This window comes from Cyprinodon tularosa, unplaced genomic scaffold (genome assembly GCF_016077235.1).
Source record: "Cyprinodon tularosa strain WSP-4 unplaced genomic scaffold, ASM1607723v1 ctg40, whole genome shotgun sequence".
NCBI lineage: Eukaryota > Metazoa > Chordata > Actinopteri > Cyprinodontiformes > Cyprinodontidae > Cyprinodon > Cyprinodon tularosa.
The window spans coordinates 632,189-653,126 of record NW_024039119.1 but is presented as its reverse complement, the minus strand read 5'-3'; the positions used below and the strand labels follow the sequence as shown (position 1 = coordinate 653,126).

The 20,938-nt window shown below is 37.0% G+C and overlaps 1 protein-coding gene across 3 annotated transcripts in view; it reads right to left on the bottom strand.

Annotated features, from left to right (window-relative positions):
• Window positions 1-20,938, bottom strand: part of camk1b (calcium/calmodulin-dependent protein kinase Ib) — a 63,143-nt gene that overhangs the window by 25,788 nt on the left and 16,417 nt on the right. The window lies entirely within an intron of this gene.

The following is a 20,938-nucleotide window of genomic DNA, read 5'->3' as shown; positions in this document are numbered from 1 at the left end:
TCTTATTTGTCATCCACCAATCAGATGCAAGGAAACATCTTAAGTGAGCAGGGCATTGTCGCCTGGGGACAGGGGTTAGAAAACAATGAAAGAAACCTGTTCAGCATAGTTTATCTCTGACCAATGAAGAGTGAACCAAAGAAGATAATCTTTGATGATGCAGCGTAGCAGATGTTACACAGATTTAGCCGTTGAAACAAAACTGTTGTCAAGAAAGATTATAGCGTCTGTGTAACACAAAGAGAGAGATTTGGGACAAATATTCTGCTTCAGTTGCTGAAAAACAATGACGTCTAATAAAATCATTTCTCAGTAAAACTAGATATTTAAATACACAGCATAAAACGAGCATTATGATTTTGTTCTGTCTGTCTGTTCTTAATCAGACTAAACCTTTCCTATTTTTGGTCAACTAGATTCCCTTTGAGTGTTTCTATTTGCTAAATGTCATATATAAACATTGTGTTTCCTGTAAATGGTTGTAGATGATTTTTGTGAGTTTGCGTGGAGCTTAATCCCAGCGAAGGCTTTAGCTAAATTGTAAAGTAAACAGCAGTATTTACTGAGCTGCTCCAGCAGCAAACAGGACATTCTTCTAAGCCCCACGGGATGTGTGTCCAGGAAGCGGATACACACACACGCACACAAAAATATGCACACAGCACAACTGATATCCACTGAATCCTCCATAAAGACTAATTTGCCACAATCCAAACAATTAGGTGTGTTCTCATAACACTATTGTGCAAATATTGCTATAAGATACATGCTAATTTAAAGTTCACAAGACAGTAATCCACATGTGCAAGACGTCCAAAACACTTCTGTTTATGGTCTGCCTTAATTCCCACCTGTCAAAAACAGCAGCTAATGGGCTGATTGTTCTTTATGTTTTGAATAAAATGCAAAAACAAATTTAGTCTTTGGCTATATGCTTAACCATTCAGCTTAGATTCTATCTATAATGTGCAATTTGACTATTAGTTGCTTGAAATAAACCAGTACATACATAGAAATTACTACAAAATCCCACAATAAGGCGTGCTTTGATGGTGCAGTGGTTAGGGCGCACAACCCATCTATAGAGGCCTAAACGCAGGTGACTCGGGTTCGAATCTGGACTGTCATCCTTTCCCGCATGTCTCTCCCCCTCTCTCATACCCCTTTTCCTATCAGCCTACTACCCATAAAAACCAGCCAATAGTGATGTAAAAAATCCCAGAATAAATGTCGACATTTGGATTAAAAATAATTGAAAGTCCTCTTAGATTTAAACAACAGTCATCGTCCTCTGTGCATCTTTTCCTTTTAGCCAAAGCTGGTAGGAAGCCTGTGGTAACCATCTGCTTCAGGTGCCAGTGCCAATACCAGCACTTTTCCAGAGACAACGCTAAACAGACATCTTGTTTTGATGTGCTTCGAAATAATATTTCTTTATTTGTAATCCGGTATTGTTTTTCTACAAAAATCCCTGTTTGTCAGACTGCATGGACTGTGCCATCTGTCGTGCTGAGAAGATGGTCAAGGAGGTTTGTAAACAGATGATAAAATGGTAACTGTGGAAAGGTCAGAGAAATGTAGGGAAGGACCATGTGGTCCAATCAGAGCTGAGATACACCCAACTGTGAAACTGGCCCACAAACATATAAAGACCATGCTTTGTTTTCCTTCAAATGTAAAAATGCAGCCCAATCTAATACAAGGTGTGTGTGTTGCATTTTGATATAGAATAGATATACTATAAACCTATTTTAGTTGTCATTTTGTCAAGGGAATTGGACAGTATGAAAAACTTGATTATAAATAGGGACATTTCTGTTTATTAGAAAAAAAATATCAAGAACATTTATCACATATTCTATTAGATTGTATTTAAAGCAAAAAAACAATTATTTATAATTGGCTTATAATGATTAGAATAACTTAGTAAATAATTATAACTCTTGAACGGGCATTTATTTTCATTTTCATTCTCATACACTGATTAAAGTCAATATTTGGTGTAGCTTTTTCATACAATTATGAGGATTATGAATGAATGAATTTTATAAACGGGATACATTTTTTTCCTTCCTATGGGGATCTATCTATTAAAAGTAAAGCAAGAAAGAAGAACTCAGACTGTTCTCAGGATTAAGATTTGTTTAGATCCCTGAAAAGACAATTTGCTCACCAAATAAAGATTTCAATGAGAACCAAAAAGAATTAATAATCAATTTAACAAATAATTAAATCGATAACTATTCCCAATACATTCTATTCAGTGATGATTAATTAAGTAATATGGCCAAGGATAAACCGAAAAAAGTATGCATTGTATTTTGATATGTTCTTCTGTCCATTCCCTACTGGTCCATCAGAGAATATCTTTTAAAAAACTTATGATGACTTTATTGTCTTTATTATGTCTGAAATGGTTAGCTCCTCTATCTCTATCTACTCTGCTTCTGTCTAATGTCTTCAAGGGGACGTAGTGATTAGCTGACCAGCTGCTATTGGCTAAGGCTAGCATGAAACTAAATCTTAAAGGAATTTCATTATTTTTGGCTTAAACTTTAGAACAACCTGCTGTTCAGTTTTTTTCCATTGTGTTTAAAATCTCATCTCCTGTCAAAGCCTTTTAATACAGAGGTTGTTTTGTTTTATTCTAATAAAACATTTATGTTGCTTCTACGTCTTTTTTTTTTTTTTTTTTTTTTTTTTGGAGGGGGGTGGGGTATCTGTTTAAAGTCAGTGTGTCATCTGTCCATCATTCCATCTATCCTGAACTTCAGAATATAATTTCACTGTACCGAAAGAACCTGAGGAAGCAAGACGAACTAAACATAATCCATAATTGGATTATCAATAACAGAGACACACAACCAGCATTGCTTAAAGTAACATTACATAAATTGTGTGTAAAATCCCGATAAAAATACAGGAAAGACTACATTATTTACTCCACCACAAATATGCCAAAAATCAGCAATCAAATGAAAATGCATCTGCACAACATTTTTCTAATTGTTTCACACTATCTCCCTAATTTTGTTTCAGTTCTTTTAGGTTTGCAGATATTTAAAGGTGCAGTAGGAGATCTTTTCTGATGCATTTTTGCCATGTGGCTTAAAGATCTCCCGACAGCCGCTTAGCAAGCAGTGAAATAGAAGGTCTGGAAATGAAACTAAAATAAATGGTCCCCGCTACAGTGAGAAATCAATGAATAACCCCAACCAATCACAAAAGATGGTCCGTTGTACACGACAGGTTCCTGACACGTCAATCATGGTGGTCTGCTTGTCACTCCCCCCTGTGTGCGTACCCTGACATATGATCGAATTGACCACCCAGTGCTTGTGCAGGATGCCATGGCTGGAAGCTAGCCGCTGTTATGCTACGTTCACACCTAAAGCAGCAGGAGCAGTAAAAACACGCATGCTGCTTCATTTTTGATGCTTGTACAAGTTTAGTTCTGATAAGTGGCTGAAGCATCTTTGCTGCTCTGGCTGTGCGGTGGAAAAAGTTGGTCTGATGCGTTTGATAGTTTGAAGTGAGAAAGTCCACCTGAAAATATCGTCAGTGCAGTCAGATTACCATCCTGCCTTAAAATATTATTTCTGTCGGAGCCGCTCAGACCCCTGTACACCAGCAGTGCACTGTCACTAGCAATCTCATTCAACTGCAGTCTCTGGCCCGGTTGCATCCCCATGGTTTGCAGCGGCGGCTGCAAGGCATTTTTCATGTACGTAATCCAAACTGCAGGAACCAGGGTAACAAAAGTGAACGTGTCGCCGGCAGATTTCGGCATTTTAAGTTAATTTAGTTATTGTTTCAGAGGAGTGATCATAGCGCTCTGCATCATCAGTGCTGCCTGTCTCCCTGCCAGCGCCCAGACCCGCTGCTTCAGCTGCTCAGACGCACTGCTCCTGCTGCTCTAGATGCGCTGCAGACAGCATGAGCGTTTATGTATTTTCAAGGCGGGGTTTCGAGGGGTGGTCTGAAGGGAGAGGCATGGTTGTGTATGTTCAAATATATAGCTTGCTGGAACTATAGCTTGCTCTCCTACTGCACCTTTAAGAATACACATCTTTTGATGTCCCACCTGTTTATTTAGGAGAAGGTTCTTACTTTTTTGTCTTTTTATTTTGAGTTGAATATTGCAACCATCTAGGTACTGCCTCTGCATTTCACATTAACCATCTATCCCTGTTTAACAGCTTGTATACAGTGTTTGTGCTGATATATTGCACTTTTTCACAATGTACTACAGCCGAATGGGTCAACTTTTGCCTCTTTATCATCAATGTTTTCAGTATAATCTTAAGAAGTAATGCTTTTCTTTACCATGCTTATAGTAAGTGATCACTGCAAAGGTAACGACTCAAAGCTATTAAACGACTCAATGCTGCACCATGCAGGAGGAGTGATTGCTGCAAAATTAATCCCTCTGTGAAATCAGCTTGGCTTCCTTAGATTGAAAACATTTTACCATATGGCAAAAATAAGCTTGACATGTTTCAATTGTTTTAAAATTAGGATAAACTTGAAATGCATGTGACTTTAAATCGTTTTATTTGATTGCACTGAATCAGATTGTCATGTAAAATGTTTTTGCATTTAGTGATTTCATTAGAAGCATTATATTTGCCTAATTTACATATTTGTAACAGAAGAGCTATTCTTACTCTTTTGCAATACTTTATTGAAATATTTAACTTTTATTTTTTACACAAAAACAATAAAGAAATTACTGGAAAATCATTCACGAAACAGAAACTGAAGCAGACTCCACCTGGCCATGTGATTGGCCATAAGGCTGCTATACTGTTGCTACACAGGAGTAACACAGGGGACAGTACTATTACCATTGCTTTTTACTCTGTGCAACTCTGACTTCCAGTACAAGGCAAATTCCTCTCATCTCAGAAATACTTGGGATGACTCTGCAGTTGTTGGTTAGATCAGAGATGGACAAGATCCTGAATACAAGGAGCTAATGAATGTGAACAAAACAAGGAAGGTAACCGTAGATTCCAGAAGAAACTGGAACAAGCCACATTCCATTAAAATCATGGGAGAAGAAGTGGAGATAATGGAGGAGTATAAATACTTCACCTGGAAAACAAACTAGAGTGGAGACTATGACTCCATCTAAAAGAAGGGAGACAAATGACTGTACTTAAGCCTAAGCCTAGGTCCTTTAGGCTTCGCAGCAAAATGCTGCATATGTCTAATAAATTAATGTACAGAGTCTCTTCTGCTATTGTCTGTAAGGTTGGAAGCAAGAGTAAATAAAGCAGCTTGATAGGCTTAAAGAGAAAGTCACCTTTGCTCTTGGAACTCCTCTCTGACATCTCAAGACGGTTCTACAAAGAAGAATTCTTCATAAAATGAAGATCCCTGAGGAGAACACTGGTCATCCTCTTCGACATATGACTGAACATCAACAGAGTACCTTTGTCAAAGGCTTCTCCAGATGCACTGCAAGACAAACCAATACAGGAGATGCTTTCTTGCCACTGCCATTATGATCTACAAGAACTCGATGATTTAAAAAAAAAACTATAAGTCATAGGTTCAATGAAGGGCTTTGTAATTGATTCACACTAAATTAAACAGTTATAAAGAACCAAGAGAGAATTGAACAGATGTTAACTGATGGCATATTAAGTATGCTGACTTGTAAATAGTGTCATAATGTTTGTCTATTTTTTTTATACTTTCCAAGTATATTGTGATAACAAATGAGAACTGGTTAAAGTTGAAACTGGAGATATGGAAGTGAACTATGAAAATGTATCATTTCTTTCAAACTAGTTCTTGTTAAAGGTAAACAGGTACAACACTGGTTATTACATATCTGTATTCTGCATCCGAGAAAACTTACAAAACTTCTGCTTTTCTAGAGGAACTCCAGCGTGGTAATGACAAGCTGATGGAGTGCATTCGATTAGACGCATCATGCTGCTAGTTCCTCTTTACTCTCTGTTAGCCAGTAATGGTCATACAAAGTTTTATGCCAACACCTGCTTCATTTTGGTCCTTTGTGTACACTGGTTTCTAGTTAATTTTAGTTTGAGATGTAGTGAGATGTAGTAGAGCTGAAGGAGTCGTTTGACTATTTTGCACTGTATGTGGTCAAGGCTGACAAACTGACCCAGATTAACTGCAATGGCAACATAAGAATTACAGAAAACAGCAAATCGAAGTTTAGTTTCCCATTTTGTTTACAGTGTGGTTTGAAAAAGGTGTTTGAGTTTGTTTAGGGATTTAACAGTTGGTTTTGTGGTGTTAGTCTGAAAGACAAGTCAACTTCCTGGTGACCAGATGTAAAACCTTGTTTCCTATTTGGCCCCGTGTCAGTGAGGCATCGAGGTAAACAGGATTTGACAAAGTCCTAATCGTGTAAAAAATGAACATAACCCTTAGAGAACAGCAAGGATCATCAATATATTTAGTTTTACTTATAGGATAGCAGATATAAAAAAAGGAGGGACAGTTTTCTAATGTTAGGTAGTTTCTGATGATAAATCTTATTTGAATCAATGCAAAAGCGTAAATTTTTCCTCATAGCCATTATGAGCCACTTTTACATCAAGTCTCTCTAACTGACAGTGTGTGAATTTTAATTAAACCCCGACTAATAGTGACATAATAACTCCAATCCATACAGTGAATTATAATTTTACTGTAAAGCATATAAGATGCATTGCTAAGGATTTTTTCTAGAACTAGACATAAGAGTTTTTTTCAGGATCTTGACACTGAAACAGCATAAAATGTGGGGAATCTTGGCACCGAGGGATTAACTATTAGGGGATAAACATGACAAACCAGTGAGTGCCTAAAAAAACTGATAGAGGAAGGCTAATGCTGTTAGCAGATGGAGGTGTTTTTACGTGGGTCATGTAGTAGGTGCATAGACGTGTGTGTGCGTATGTTTTTATTCTAAGATCTACCAGCTATGCCACCCTGAGCTGAGCTGTGCTGAGATGCAGACTTCTGTTTGAATTAGGTCAGGGTAGGACTGAGCAGCTGAGGGTGAAATAAGCAGGGCTGGAGGTTAAGGATGGAGCTGGAATTGGAAAAAAATCTTTTTCATGCAAAACTCTGCTGATCAGCATTATGGAGGATTCATTCAAAAATGAATCCATGTCAGTTTAAATGAATTCCTCCCTACTTAGTTGATATTTCTGGAGTCATAAAATTTATAATTTCTTAGTCTTAAGGTGTCACCAGAATAAAGCTTGTACAACAAGTCAGTAACAGGAAAAACAAGAGTTAGTGGAGATGAAACAGGTTGCCATAAAGCTTATTAATAAGGTACTATGATTTAATCAGTGGCTAAGAAAGCATTTCAATGGGAAGTACAGAAACACCCTGTGCTGTGCTTCCAACAGACCTGAGTGTCTATATATCACTGATTTGTAAGCTCCTCTAATCATCGATTAGAAAAAAAATCCTGACAAAATACAGCTTACAACAACTAGTAAAACAAAATAACATTTTAAAATTGAAAATGATTGTAGAATCATAAGGGCAGTCCTTTTAAAAGGAAAATTGTAAGGGGTAAGGCCAAAAAAACCCTGAAATCTTGAGGTGAACCATCACTGTGATATAATTGGGTGAACATGACAGTAAACGATGGGGTAAGAGGAAGAGTTATAGAATAGAGGCAGAAAAAAAGGAAGCTCAGAGAGAGATAGATGAAAAATAGATGAAGCAGAGCAGCTCTCACACTGGGAGACTCATCTGCTCCACAGAGGTGGCTGTTTCCCTTTGTCTAAATGATTCTCAGATATTTAAAAGTGTTTGATTCTACCTCAAAATACAAACACTGAATAATTAACAACTGGTAAGAATAGAATCCCTCATATAACAAAGTTTGTTTGCCTGTACACGAGTCTTCAACTGTGTCTGCACCCCAAAGAAATTCTTCTATTAATGGGAATTTAAAGAAATGAGTATTGAAGAAGGTTATTGTGCTGTCACACAATGACTTAAAGCAAATTCATATTTGTTCAGACTTAAACTCTCAGGGTTCTGAGCCAGTTTTTAAATATGAATACAAGAATCATCTGTTAGTGTTTGGAAGAAATTTACGTTAGGCTAGTTTTATGCTGCAAACAGAAGAGACAGAAGGAGAAGGGAAGGTGACAAGGAAGCAATGAAGGGAGCAAGGTGAAAAGAGAAAGAAGGGGGGATGCATGACTGAAGGAAGGAAGGAAGGAAGGAAGGAAGGAAGGAAGGAAGGAAGGAAGGAAGGAAGGAAGGAAGGAAGGAAGGAAGGAAGGAAGGAAGGAAGGAAGGAAGGAAGGAAGGAAGGAAGGAATCAATGAAGGAAGGAATCAATGAAGGAAGGAATCAATGAAGGAAGGAATCAATGAAGGAAGGAATCAAAGAATCAAGGAATGAAGAATTCAAGGAAGGAAGGAATGAAGAATTCAAGGAAGGAAGGAAGGAAGGAATGAAGAATTCAAGGAAGGAAGGAAGGAAGGAAGGAAGGAATCAAGGAAGGGATCAAAGAAGAGCTAAAGGAAGAGAACAAGGAAGGAATCAAGGAAGGAAGGAACACAGAGATGTAAGGGTCGGAAGAAAGAAGATGAATTACAGAAATAAATCGAGGAAGGATATTCTCTCAACAGAGGAACCAAAAAGGGAGAATGAAAGATAAGAAGTTTTCACAGTAAAGGACACAAGAAGAAAGGATACTAGAAAAGAAAAACAGAGAAATGGAAGAGACGAAGCGATAAAAAGATTAATAAAAAATATTAAAGGTTATGTCTTTAACTTTATTCAGATATTTATCCAGATTTGGAAAATACTTTTCCAAACTTTCCAAAGGTTTATCAATAGCCGGAACACAAATCTAAATACATGTTGAAATGATTTGTTCCTTCTCAGAATCAAAACACAAACCCCTTTATATAACAGAGCTTGGAGACACGTAAAAATAACAAAAATGATCAGCCTCGCAAAGGTCTTCCTCCTATTATAATATTTTTTAGGATTTAACCATAAAAACTGAATCTTGTTTGGACTGAGATTAAATTAAATCTTTATCTGATCTGACAAGAATACCTTGATCCACATATTTTCTACCATTCCTTGATTTTTTTTCTCTCGGTAAAAAACAAATTCACTGAATGTGTGACTAATGGAATATAAAAATATTCCTTAACCAAAGCTCTGGATCTCCGTAGCTCTTCCAAGGTCACCAATGCTTTTTTTGGCTGCTAGTTTGGTGGTGGGCCATATTCTTTAAAATGTGCCTAATAAGCTATACCGAGTTTGTAAAGTATGTAGGTGTAGGGTGTATGTTCATAAACCCTTAATACACATTGATTAAAAGTCTTATAATAAAACTGTAGTCAGATTAAATTACAATATTTGCTAAAGAAATTCAATATACAATAATCTATTTTTAAAACTGTAGATTCTGACCGTTGACTCCAAAACAAGACCTACTAGACCTCAGCCCTTCACTAATGCATCTGAAGTAACTGCCCACATCACCACTTGCATGCAGAAACAAGTTTAGCTGAGATTTATAGAAGCTCTCCGTTCAGAAAACAAAGCCTCCTCAGAGAAGGTGAAAAAAATAAAGCCTCATCTAATAAAGCCTGACAAATCGGAAAGAAAAAGTGGATTAGAGGTTTTTGTTTTGACAACCAACCTGTTGCTAAACCACAGAAAAGGCTTTATATAAAAACAAATTTGGGGTTATTCTGCAAGAACTAGTATTTATTCCCCTCATACAGCTGTTTAAGCTCATCATGAATAATAAAAAAAAAAATCTGTCCTTTAGTCATGGATATGGTTTAATATGTGATAAAAAGCATAAATTCTGTACATCAGGCAGTCAAACACAAATGTTTGTTATCTCTTTTCTCCTTGTCATGGAAAAATGAAAGAAGTGAAAAAGAAAAGGTCCTCTTTGTTCATTCGCTGATGGAGGAAGGAAGACGAGGGCAGCAGAGGCAAAGGTCAATGAGAACAAAGCACAGAGGGAACAGAAACAGACAGAGACACAACCATTTAGCTAGTGAGAATTTCACAAGCCTGAAGAAGAAGCAAGACAAGAGGCTACAGCCTTTGGTATATTTTGTGTAATGAGCCACAGAAACAAAAGCCCTATTCAAAGTGCTTGTGTTTCAAATCAATAAAAGCAGCGAGGGCAGGGGCCAGTGGGTCACTGTTTGACAGAGCCGAGCAGGCCGCTCCCATCAGCTCTAACGATTTTAGATGATTACTCCTCTCCTACATTCACCCTCCTCCTTCTCCCATGGCTTGCCCCTCTTTGCTCCCCTATCTCGTGTGTTTTTTTGTTTATTTATGTATATATATATATATATATATATATATATATATATATATATATATATATATATATATATTCTGGGCAGAAAATGCGAAGGATTTTCTCCCCTTTCTGCTTGCAGCATGAGAACATGTGCTGCTATTTAAATGTCAGAAAAGTCAACATGGTTCATTAGTGCAGTCTGTCATCAGAGCAAGAATCTGAAAGTCTGCACCCGAGTGTGGGAACGCTTTTGAATTGAAGCTATTTCCAGGCTCTGAGATAAAGAGATCAACAACTGATGAGAAGAAACGGCACAAAAAGATGAAAGTCAAATATCGCAGCAGAGAAGGGACGACAGTGCTAAGAATACCTTTTATAAGGGATACGGTTATGGCAGTCAGTCCAGTAATAATATCAGCGTGAAGCCGCTGAAAATATCCAAGACTAAGGATTATATGATGGCAGAGAATTAAAATATTCAAAACAGAAAGATCTGAAGCGGTAGATGCAAAGGGGGTTGAGGATCTCATCTTGAGATTTCATCATTTGTGAACAGCCAGCAATAGTTTTGAAATCACAAAGGTGAAAATTAAGGCTACATGTTTTTTTTAGCTTTTACAGCTACACTTAATGAGTAGTATAGGTAACGTTAAAATTCCCTAAATTAAATAAATGCAGCTGCTCTGTGAAGGTCCGAGCTTTGCTAGACAGCATTAGTGAACAAACAGGAGCATGAAGTCCATGGAAAAAAGCAGATAGATCAGATCAACAAACAAGAGTTTGTTTTTGCCAACATGCTACAACACTTTGGTCGTGATCTTTAAATAATTTAAATAAGGGCCAAACTGCAAGTTCAAACATTGGGTGCGTCATGGATAAGACGCCCAAACAGGTTTGGTTCCACCCCATTTAAATTAGTAAACACAATGTGCTACAGGCAGTAAAAGAAAGATGAAGTTCGAAGCAAAAGTGCTGAAAGTAATAATTATAAAATAATAAATATATAATGTAATCAAAATAATAATAACAAGGAATAATATTTATTGAAAAGCCTAGAAAAGCTAACTTTTTCTCCTCCACCATGACCTGACTTAAGACATGCAGGGAGCCATGGGCAGATTAAACTCTAAACAGCTGGATTTACCTCCACCAACTCCTCACATCACCTACTAGTCCCAAAATATTCCAAACAAAAGTAGACCCATAATAATTATGGGCAGACCTTCACTCTTTAATCAGGTAAGTAGATGATTAAGATGACACTGGAAATGTTGACTGCACAATGAGGTAATTCAATCATTCGGTTCAGGTTGGTTGGACCAAAGATGAATTCAGGGATACCAGCCTTCAGTGACTGGAGTTGCCCACCCCTGCCATAAAGGAGAACAGAGGGACAAAAAGACCCCCCCCCCCCCAGACAGAATACACCTACATGTGTAAAGACTCTCCCTCACCATCGTCTGTCATCGTCTGTCATTGTACTAATGCCTTTAGTTGACTGTGACCCTCTGGGGAAGCTTCAGAAGAACGGTTTGAAGCTCCACCCTAGCCGGTATGCTGCTGTACCATAAATATATATATATATATATATATATATATATATTAGTGCTGTCAAAATTATCGCGTTATTATCGCGTTAACGCGATAATAGGCCATTTTAATGGCGATAATTTTTTTAACGTGAGATTAACGCTATGTGGTTTTATGGTACAATTTTCCAAGTACATCCCGCTGCAGCCTGCGGGAAGGCGGGGCTATTTTCCCCCAGTCTATGCATTTTCCATAGGCTTCGAGAACGGAGCTCCTCAAGGAAAAAAGACGCTCATACACTGGGTGACGCTAGTGCCTTTTCTTTAAGCCCCACCACCAACAAACAAGTTGAGTGTCTGGTAACTAGTAGCAACCTGAAATACGCTGAGAAAACTGATTACTGAGGTGAAATGGAATCTGCTACGGCACTCTTGCTGTCTGTGTACGCCACAGGTCAGTATCGTGTGTGTGTGTGTGTGTGTGTGTGAGTTCTCATTTTTGTTAAGAGGCTGAAAAGTAACTTTCTAGAGCATAGACTACCTCCATCTAGTGATGTCGGTCTATTGATTTTGATGTATTGATTGAAAGTTGTTCATTATTACCTTGGTTAATTGACATCTAATGTTAACTCTACTACATTTTATAGCAGTAGGGTAAAATGCTTGTCTTTGTTCAAAAGACTGTATCAACTGTAAAGACTGTCTTTTACATCAGCCTGTTTTCAGGGCCTTTTTTTGGCTACATATTTGTTATTTTTTGCTACATGCCTCCCTATCTTCCTGCCATATGTTTCTATGGCATAAATCAGTGTCTGTGACCTGTTTTCATTTAAAAAAAAGAACATTGGCACAAACCTAGCCTGTATGTATTTTTTGTATGTCATCGAGAGTATTTAAATGATTTTCAATCAGAAAAAAAATGTGTGATTAAAATGCGATTAATCGCGAGTTAACTTAGGCATTGATGCGATTAATCGCGATTAAAAAAATTTAATCAATTGACAGCACTAATATATATGTGTGTGTGTAAGAGTCGACAACTTAAAGGTATTGTGGAGGATTTTCACGAATTTTTGAAAAGAACTGCCCTCTGCACAAAAGTGCACATGTACAACCCTGTACCCACTCCCAAGAGGGAACGCCTATTAATCGCGTGTGAGAACAGACACGAGTCCATTTCTCCTCGTGTACACTCTGTTTAAAAGTTGCTGTTTGCTTTGCTCATACAAGCTTACTTTCCAAAAGAAGATTTTGCACAATGGCAGACTCAGTCTGTGAGAGCAAATGGGGATGGGGACAGCCTTACGTAAACTTATTTTAATGATCCACGCAGAAAAAGAACATCCTCCACTATACCTTCAATGCGCGCCCATCACATGGAGATATTTTCACCATGGTCAGCGCTTTTAGGATAGCTTGGGACTTAACATAACGACAGATGGAGATACTTCAGGAATGTTTAGCGTGACTTTTCTTTTTTATTCTGTTAATGCTTTTATGACTGCTGAGGTCTAACTATCGCAGGTGGAAATTAATTTGTGGAACATCTTGAACATCAGAAAACAATCGAAAAATCTGTATCTGGTATCCAACTTTTATTATAACATCTATGGCAACAAAGCCAAACATTCTGCTGTCAAAAAATGGTTTAGCTTGTATCACGAGACGGAAATCAGTTGTGTGATCAGGGAAATGCCAGTGTTTTATGTGTGTGTCTGTGTTGTGTGGTAGGATTGGGAACAATAAGTCAAACCAAACTTCAGATCTGTTCAGTGGTCCATGCTTGGTATGTTAACAGGTTATTATTGCGTTAACGCAGCTGTTGCTTAATGCCGATAATCATTTTAATGCAGGTTGACATATATTTTATTTGTGCTTTTTTTTAAGATGCAGCTTTGACGCCTTAAATTACACACAGACACACAAAGTGATCCCTGGCCGAGAATTTGATGAGGATTTGTTTTGGATGGGAATCATTGTGCATCTACACCAATAACAGCCTATGTTTTTTAATAAGAAGGACTCACAGCAGTCACCTCCTGCTGAGAGATAGTGAGGACAGAAAAATGAAGAGAAGGATGTTTTTACAGACGTAGATTTTAAAACTCTGTTTCGCTCAGCTACAAGCAAGCTAAGTTATTGAAAACATTATAATGCTATATTGTCAATTTAGCAGAACTTAGACAGGAGATCAGCAGCTCTGTTAAATACTCCGACCCTCTTCCAAGCAGGTGAGCAAAAAGAGGTGAGTCACAGACTCTCATCCCTCATTCACGCTGCCTCAGTCATCCACACGTTTTTCTCTCCCCCTGAAATCGAACCCAATCTAGTCTATATGGCGATTGACTTTGTGGCACTCTTAGAAAAATGGGTTGAGTCTCTTTTGATAGAACGTAGTCGGTGAAGCTGGTCTGAGTCTGCCGGCTCTGTCAGCAAACCCACCAAAATTACAGGAATAGCTACGTCACAAGCTGTAGGAGAGCCAAGTCTCTTCTTTTGGCAAATTTAAAAGGTCACTCTAAAATAAACATAGGGTAGACAATTAAACATTTTTATTTTTTTTTTTTTTCATGAGATTTTTTTTCACATCCTGAAGCTGCTGAATGCAGCATTAGAGTAGCATTTCTCTCTCGACGTCTCCGGGTGACATGAACTATCGCTAACACTAGCAGACATGATAAAGTTAGTAAAAGTTGCTCGATTATGACACATTTATAAAAACCTCACTCAATCATTGATCTGTGGTCCACACTAGCTTGCTGACTCTACTTCCTGTTTACTACCACCAAGCTTAATGTCAGCGTTTTACAACGTTTTTTTGCATTGCCTCGGTAATTCCCTCTAATGGATGGAAACACATCTAATTGGCATTTCCCATCTTATCAACTTTTTAAAAGGTTGCGTCACATGTTGCAGAGCTTAAGCACGTGATCCATGTGCAGAGGCTTTGGTCTTCAACCTAGCCGTTAAAGGTTCAAGTCTCGGCCTGTGACCTTTACTACATCTTTCCTATCTCTTTAATCTTCCAGTCTACCTACTTTAGAAAAAATATAAAAAATAAAGGCCACTGGAACCTAAAAAATAATCTAAGAAAAAAAAACACAGCCAATTGCAACGCTTTCCTTTCATGGAGTGGACTATAGGGAATTTTCTTCAGCTTATTTAAAGTAACAAAGTTATTTTATTAGTTTTGATTAGTTACTTTTTATTTTTTTGATAAATATTTTACACTCGCTACTTTTCTTGCATTATAATAAACACATTTTAAGTTAAATAACTTTTACTTCAGGTAATATTAACAGTTTTTCCACTCTGCACAGCATCAACTGTGGTACAGGATCGACCCGTTGCTGTGACATGTCAATAACATGGGGCGGTTTATGACAATTATATTTTAGGGGGTCCATTGCCTCCCCTTCCCCCCTTCTAGCTCCGTCCTTGGTAGACCTAAACTGTCAACAGTCTAGGGCACCGTTTTCTGTCCTCATCCCTGCAAAGAAAATTTTAGTTAGACAGAACTCAAAGGTCTGCAGGATACATCAGGAATCCTATTTTACAGCAAAAACCAGTGTGAATCTGGGACACAGGGAGCAGGTGACAACAAAAACTGCCAGGAGTGGGTCTGGATTTCTGGCAGCAGTGATGCTGCGCTGGACACAAAAAAATAGAAAGAGACATGGATAACGGCTGCGGGTGCTTAAAATAGAAACAGAAATTAAAATAAAGAAGGACGGCAGATGAGAATCTGAATTGATTGCAGTCAAAGTGCTATTGCCTAGTGTTGTCTTGCTAATCCCCATCTGTTTTGATTGCAGGACGTGTGGTTTTTAGCTGGAGATTATCGCAACAAATCAACACACAGCACTATAATTAAAACCCAGCAGATATTGATTGCATTTATTATATTTAATGGAAAAGTTTTGATGTGATTGTGAAAACTTTTGTGCTCGTCTTTTTGCCAAATGACTTATAAATTAATTGTTTATATGAGTATATGTGATTGAGTCACAAGGCACACCGTACTAATCTGCTTTTATGTACACAGTGCTTTGTTTTGCATTTAATTAAATTATTCCTATAAGGAAGCTAAAGTGGTGCACTTTTTTCCCTCAAGTGTGAGGTTTTATGGTCAAAATGTGAAAGATGCTTCAATAAAAAACAAATCAATAGAGACATTTTTGAAAGTGTGTTCAATGTTTCTCTGCTCTTCCATGTAAGCGGGTTCATCTCATGCACAATGCACACATATGTACCCAGTGTTGGATTATTAATAGCAAATCAAAAACTTTGTTTCCATAGAGACTGTTTGAGTCCATTATGGAAAGTGTCTCCTGTTGTTACCAAGACAACAATCCTGCAGTGGCAAATGAATGCGGCGCGCACAGCTGAGCGATGGCAGCGAGCGGGTGATGTCTCGGGATCAACCGCGATCCAGGGGCAGGTGGGGAACTGGAACAATGACGACGAAAGTGTTGAAAGGATAGGAAGGCTTTTTATGTATGAGCAGTACATCAATAGGGCTCACATGGTTCATTCATGTGTAGGGTCGTTCACTGAGAAGGTTCAGGAGACATCATTTTAAGAATGGAGAAGCCTTATAATACAGATAGAATAACAACAGCAACCTCAGGGTGCCTCAGATTTTTTTATCAACACTCTGAGCATTAGCTGTTGTTTTTATGATCCTGTTATGCTATATTTCTTACAATGAGCAGAGATGCACAGTTTTGAGATTTATGGCCTCTTTTCTGATCTGCTGACATTTCCAAATCTACCCCGTCTCATGATTGACAGAACTAAAGCTCAAAAGGGTAAACAGAGCGACTCACTGTAGTATTTTCAGCTGGCCCTGTATCTAATGAAGTCCACTCTAGGTCAATTGACCCGCCATCGCTAAATCCATGAAATCTCTTCCAGATGGGTTAGAATTGACATCTTGTGACCAACAGCTTCTTTTTATTGGAAGAACTTGCAAAAAATAAACTTCCACAACAGCAAAATGTAACTAATTCGTCTCTATAAAAAGATATGGTCCCCTTTAATTTAGTCTCCTACGCTCTACAAATTGATAGGATGGTCCTCTCTCTGCAGGGACAGCTTCCACAGTCAAGACCGGTTCAGTTAGTGTAACCTGGAATCACTTCAGTACATTCAATGGAGAAAAAACACGGCATCTCTTTTAGTTCTACAGCAAGCCCACACCAGCTGTTATATGGAGTGAATTTTGTTCCATTATTTGTTGTTTTCTCTGATTTGTTTTGTTTTGTTTTATTTCCTTATATTTTTCAATTTTGTTTACATTTTTTTTCATTGAGGTTAACAGCCCCCCCTTTAAAATGTCTATGCACACTCCTCCCACACATCAGCAGTGTTGATGATTACTGGTTCATATTTTGTGGTTTGTTGCTTATCTGATCCGGAGTCTGATCAGATTGTGGCATTCCTGCCCGTTCGGCCCCAAACTGGCCCTAGATCAGTATCTGTGAAGATTCTCAGTCATCCAGGTCATGATCAAGCTTGAGAAGTTCAGTTTAGGCAACTGGAAAAGAAGTTTACGTAAAATGGAACACCTTTTGCAGAAAAATACAGTGCTTTTATTGACAATTTGTGTTACTCAGACGGTTGAAGAAGCACAATCTACAACTACAGGGATCTGTTACAATATGAATCCCTTTATACATCTGCTCCATCATCACTTGACAGTAAGTTATAAGAAAACAAGACTATGAAAAAATGTCCGGGCATATGTGGCACCCGGACTGCAAAACTATGCACCAACGCAGACTAGAATAGGCTGATTTTTATACTACAGCTATATTCAACCTGAAAGAAATAGGATGGACAATTAAATTAAAGCACAATTACAAGAAGCAGAAAATGGACAGACAGGAATTTTAAATAACTCAAAAAGTTTTAATATAAGACAAAGAAAAAAATCTCAGCAAGTAAGATTTAAGTTTTTAAATGATTTGATTTATTCAGTTAAAGAGAAACTAAACCAGCCTGATTTGTCTGATAATATTTCACTAATAATTTCCCTTTTTCTAATCCATGCATACAAACAAACATGCAAACACCCAGACCCGATTGCTAGAGATCAATCCTCAATCAATCCCTTAAGTAAAATTTGATCAATTAAAGCAGACAAAAAAAAATAAAGGCAAAGTGCAGAATACTTGTAAAAAATAAAAATAAAAATTAAAGGGAAACATTCTACAAAATCCGACAGCAAATTTCTTCCTCCTCACATTTAGAGGCACATTAAAGTAGGCCGGAACATTTCCGTAATGACAGTAAACAAACTTAAGTTTTAACTTGGAGGGATCTGTTTCTCACATGACTTCATCCTGGAAAAACAGGGATCTGGGTGTGTTGAAAAGACGCCTTAGAGAAACATCTACTGCTAATATAACAACATAAACACTGATGACCATAAAGCAAACAGAGGATTTATGCTTACTTTTAAACTGAACTTATGCTTTTGAACTGTGGAAAAGAAAACACTGTTAAAATTAGATCAGCGTGCTCAGTGGAATTACACTACAGTTGCTGCAGACTAACCCCGACTTCAGTTCTCTGAAGACACAAGTCTGGTTCTTCTGCAAACTGCTTGAAATATGCAAAGGTACCTGGCTCTTAAACTGGTATTAAAAACCAAGACTGAAGACCCGCCATGCTGATCTACTTGATAACAAACCAAATTCAACATATAACATACAGTTTATGCCTTTTAATCAGTACCTGATGTGTTTTAGCTAAAATTAAACAAACACCGCAGGACACTGGTATTAAAACTGTAATATTTTCAGGCTATCTGTTTGCTTTTGGATATAAATCTATAAAATCTTTAACTTTACTACTTATGTTTTAACTACAGATTTAAATGGAAGAATGATGATGTTTTTAAATACAATCTTTATCCTTTTATGGTTACAGTCATGGACTCTTGCACAGATCTTGATGCTGCATCTTGGCTAATGGGTGCTGACATTTTGCATTTTTGCAGTAACGTGGCAATGGGGTAGGGGAGGTTTTCGCAGAGGCCTTTTGACAAGCACTACCAAGACTTAAACAAATGCAAAATCCTTCAAGAATTACTTTAAATTTTACTGTAAGTGGAACAAACTTAATGTAAATAACTTCTTTATTTTAAGAGGTAGACTTAAATAAACCTCACGCAATAAATTGATGAAGAGTATCGATGAAAAACAGCACACAAATATATACTATTAATGTAAGTGATTATTTTTTTATGTTTTTTTGATGATTTTAAAAGTGTTTCTGGTGTTTGCCGTATTATTAAGTTTTTTTTTGGTTGCTTTGCAGAGACTGTAGGGATGAGTAAAGGTTTCACATGACCCAGAGTCAACAAAGCTCAACATCTGAAGCCCCACCAAGGTACACAGCATTAGAAGACTATTTGATTACCATCAATTTATTACAGTGTTACTGAATTACATTAGACACAGAGCGACTGGAGATTTGCTGGGTGATTCTACGTTATCCAACAGAGCTGCGGCTCCAAAAACAGGTCACTCTGTCTGCAATGGTGCAAAGGAGCACAATAAGTAAATATCCCAAACCTTCAACCAAACCAACAAAAGCGATACACTATGAAAAGGTCAAGTAATGTTCTATATATATATATATATATATATATATATATATATATATATATATATATATATATATATATATATATATATATATATATATATATATATATATATATATATATATATATATATATATATATATATATATATATACATTTTTTTTTTAGTTAATATGGGTAAAAATAAAGAAGCTCAGAAAGTCTTTTGAAGTCCACTGCACTTTGAATTTTCTTTAAAGGAACTTAGCAGAAGTGCTCTACTAAAAAGTACTGATTCACTGAAACACAATCTGTGGCCCCTTCAAAGGGATTTAAATCTTCTACCTGTTGAGAAATAAACTCTTTATATTTGATTAAAGCTGTGAAACTTTTTATTAAGATACACTGCAAAACAATCTAGATATAAGTAAATATGTCTTAAATCTAGTGTATTTACACTCAATTTGAGTAGGTAAATAAGATGATTTGCCAATGAAATTAGTATTTTTACTCTTAAAATAAGATAATTAGATAATATGCACTTGAAATTAGACAATGCAATTTTTTTTTTAAGTAAATTGTCACGTAACTCCTTAATTTAAGAAAAAAATTGTCTTGTGTTTAGATTTCAATTTTTTTACAGTGAATAAAGACAGTATTTCAAAGCAAGATGTATATTCAAGTGGAAGACTCTTGCCTGCCTACTGATCACCTCCTTGTACACTCAAATCTAATTATTTTATCCTAAGAGCAAAAATACTCATTGCTTTGGCTGATCATTTTATTTGTCTGCTAAAATTAAGAGCAAATGCACTAATAAAAAAAAAAAAAAGATTCCTTTTTTTAGACCAGTTTTTGTCCATTAGACCAATTTAATATTTTGGTCATTTATTTTTAGAAATCACGCTCAGCTTTAAGCTTCAGCCATATTAAGATCAGGAGTCTTTGTGGTTCACTTACACTAAAAGACATATTGTTGCCATATTTTAGACATAGAAAGCAAGAGTTACTCTATTTGTAGAAAACAAATGGTTGTTGACACAAAGTTAAAAGTAGACTAGCTTAATATGGCTAACTGACTGAGCTAAAATAGGCTAACCTGTTAGGTTAAACTTCATCGGTCATTAGACCCGCTAACACTACAGAGGCTCCCGACTTGGTACACGGATGCTGCATTATGTTATTATCCTTGTCTTGGCAAACAACTATGTTTTACATTAGAGGCCTTCAACAGGGGGTCTGTGACCCCGAAAGGGGTCCACGGAGGTACTGCATGGGTGTCTCAAAATCTTTGGTTGATTTTTTTATTTTTTTTTATATTCCCCCCTGCAATTTCTTCCACTAATTGAAATGTCTTTAAATACAGATTAACATAAATTCAACAGACTGTAAAAAAACAGATAAATGGAGGCAGAAGATGTCTTTCAGTCATCAAAGCACACATTCAGCGACACACAGGAGCTCTTTCAAGCTGGACACAGCTTCATTCACAAAACCTATCCCATCAACGAGGAATCAGAATAAGAAATA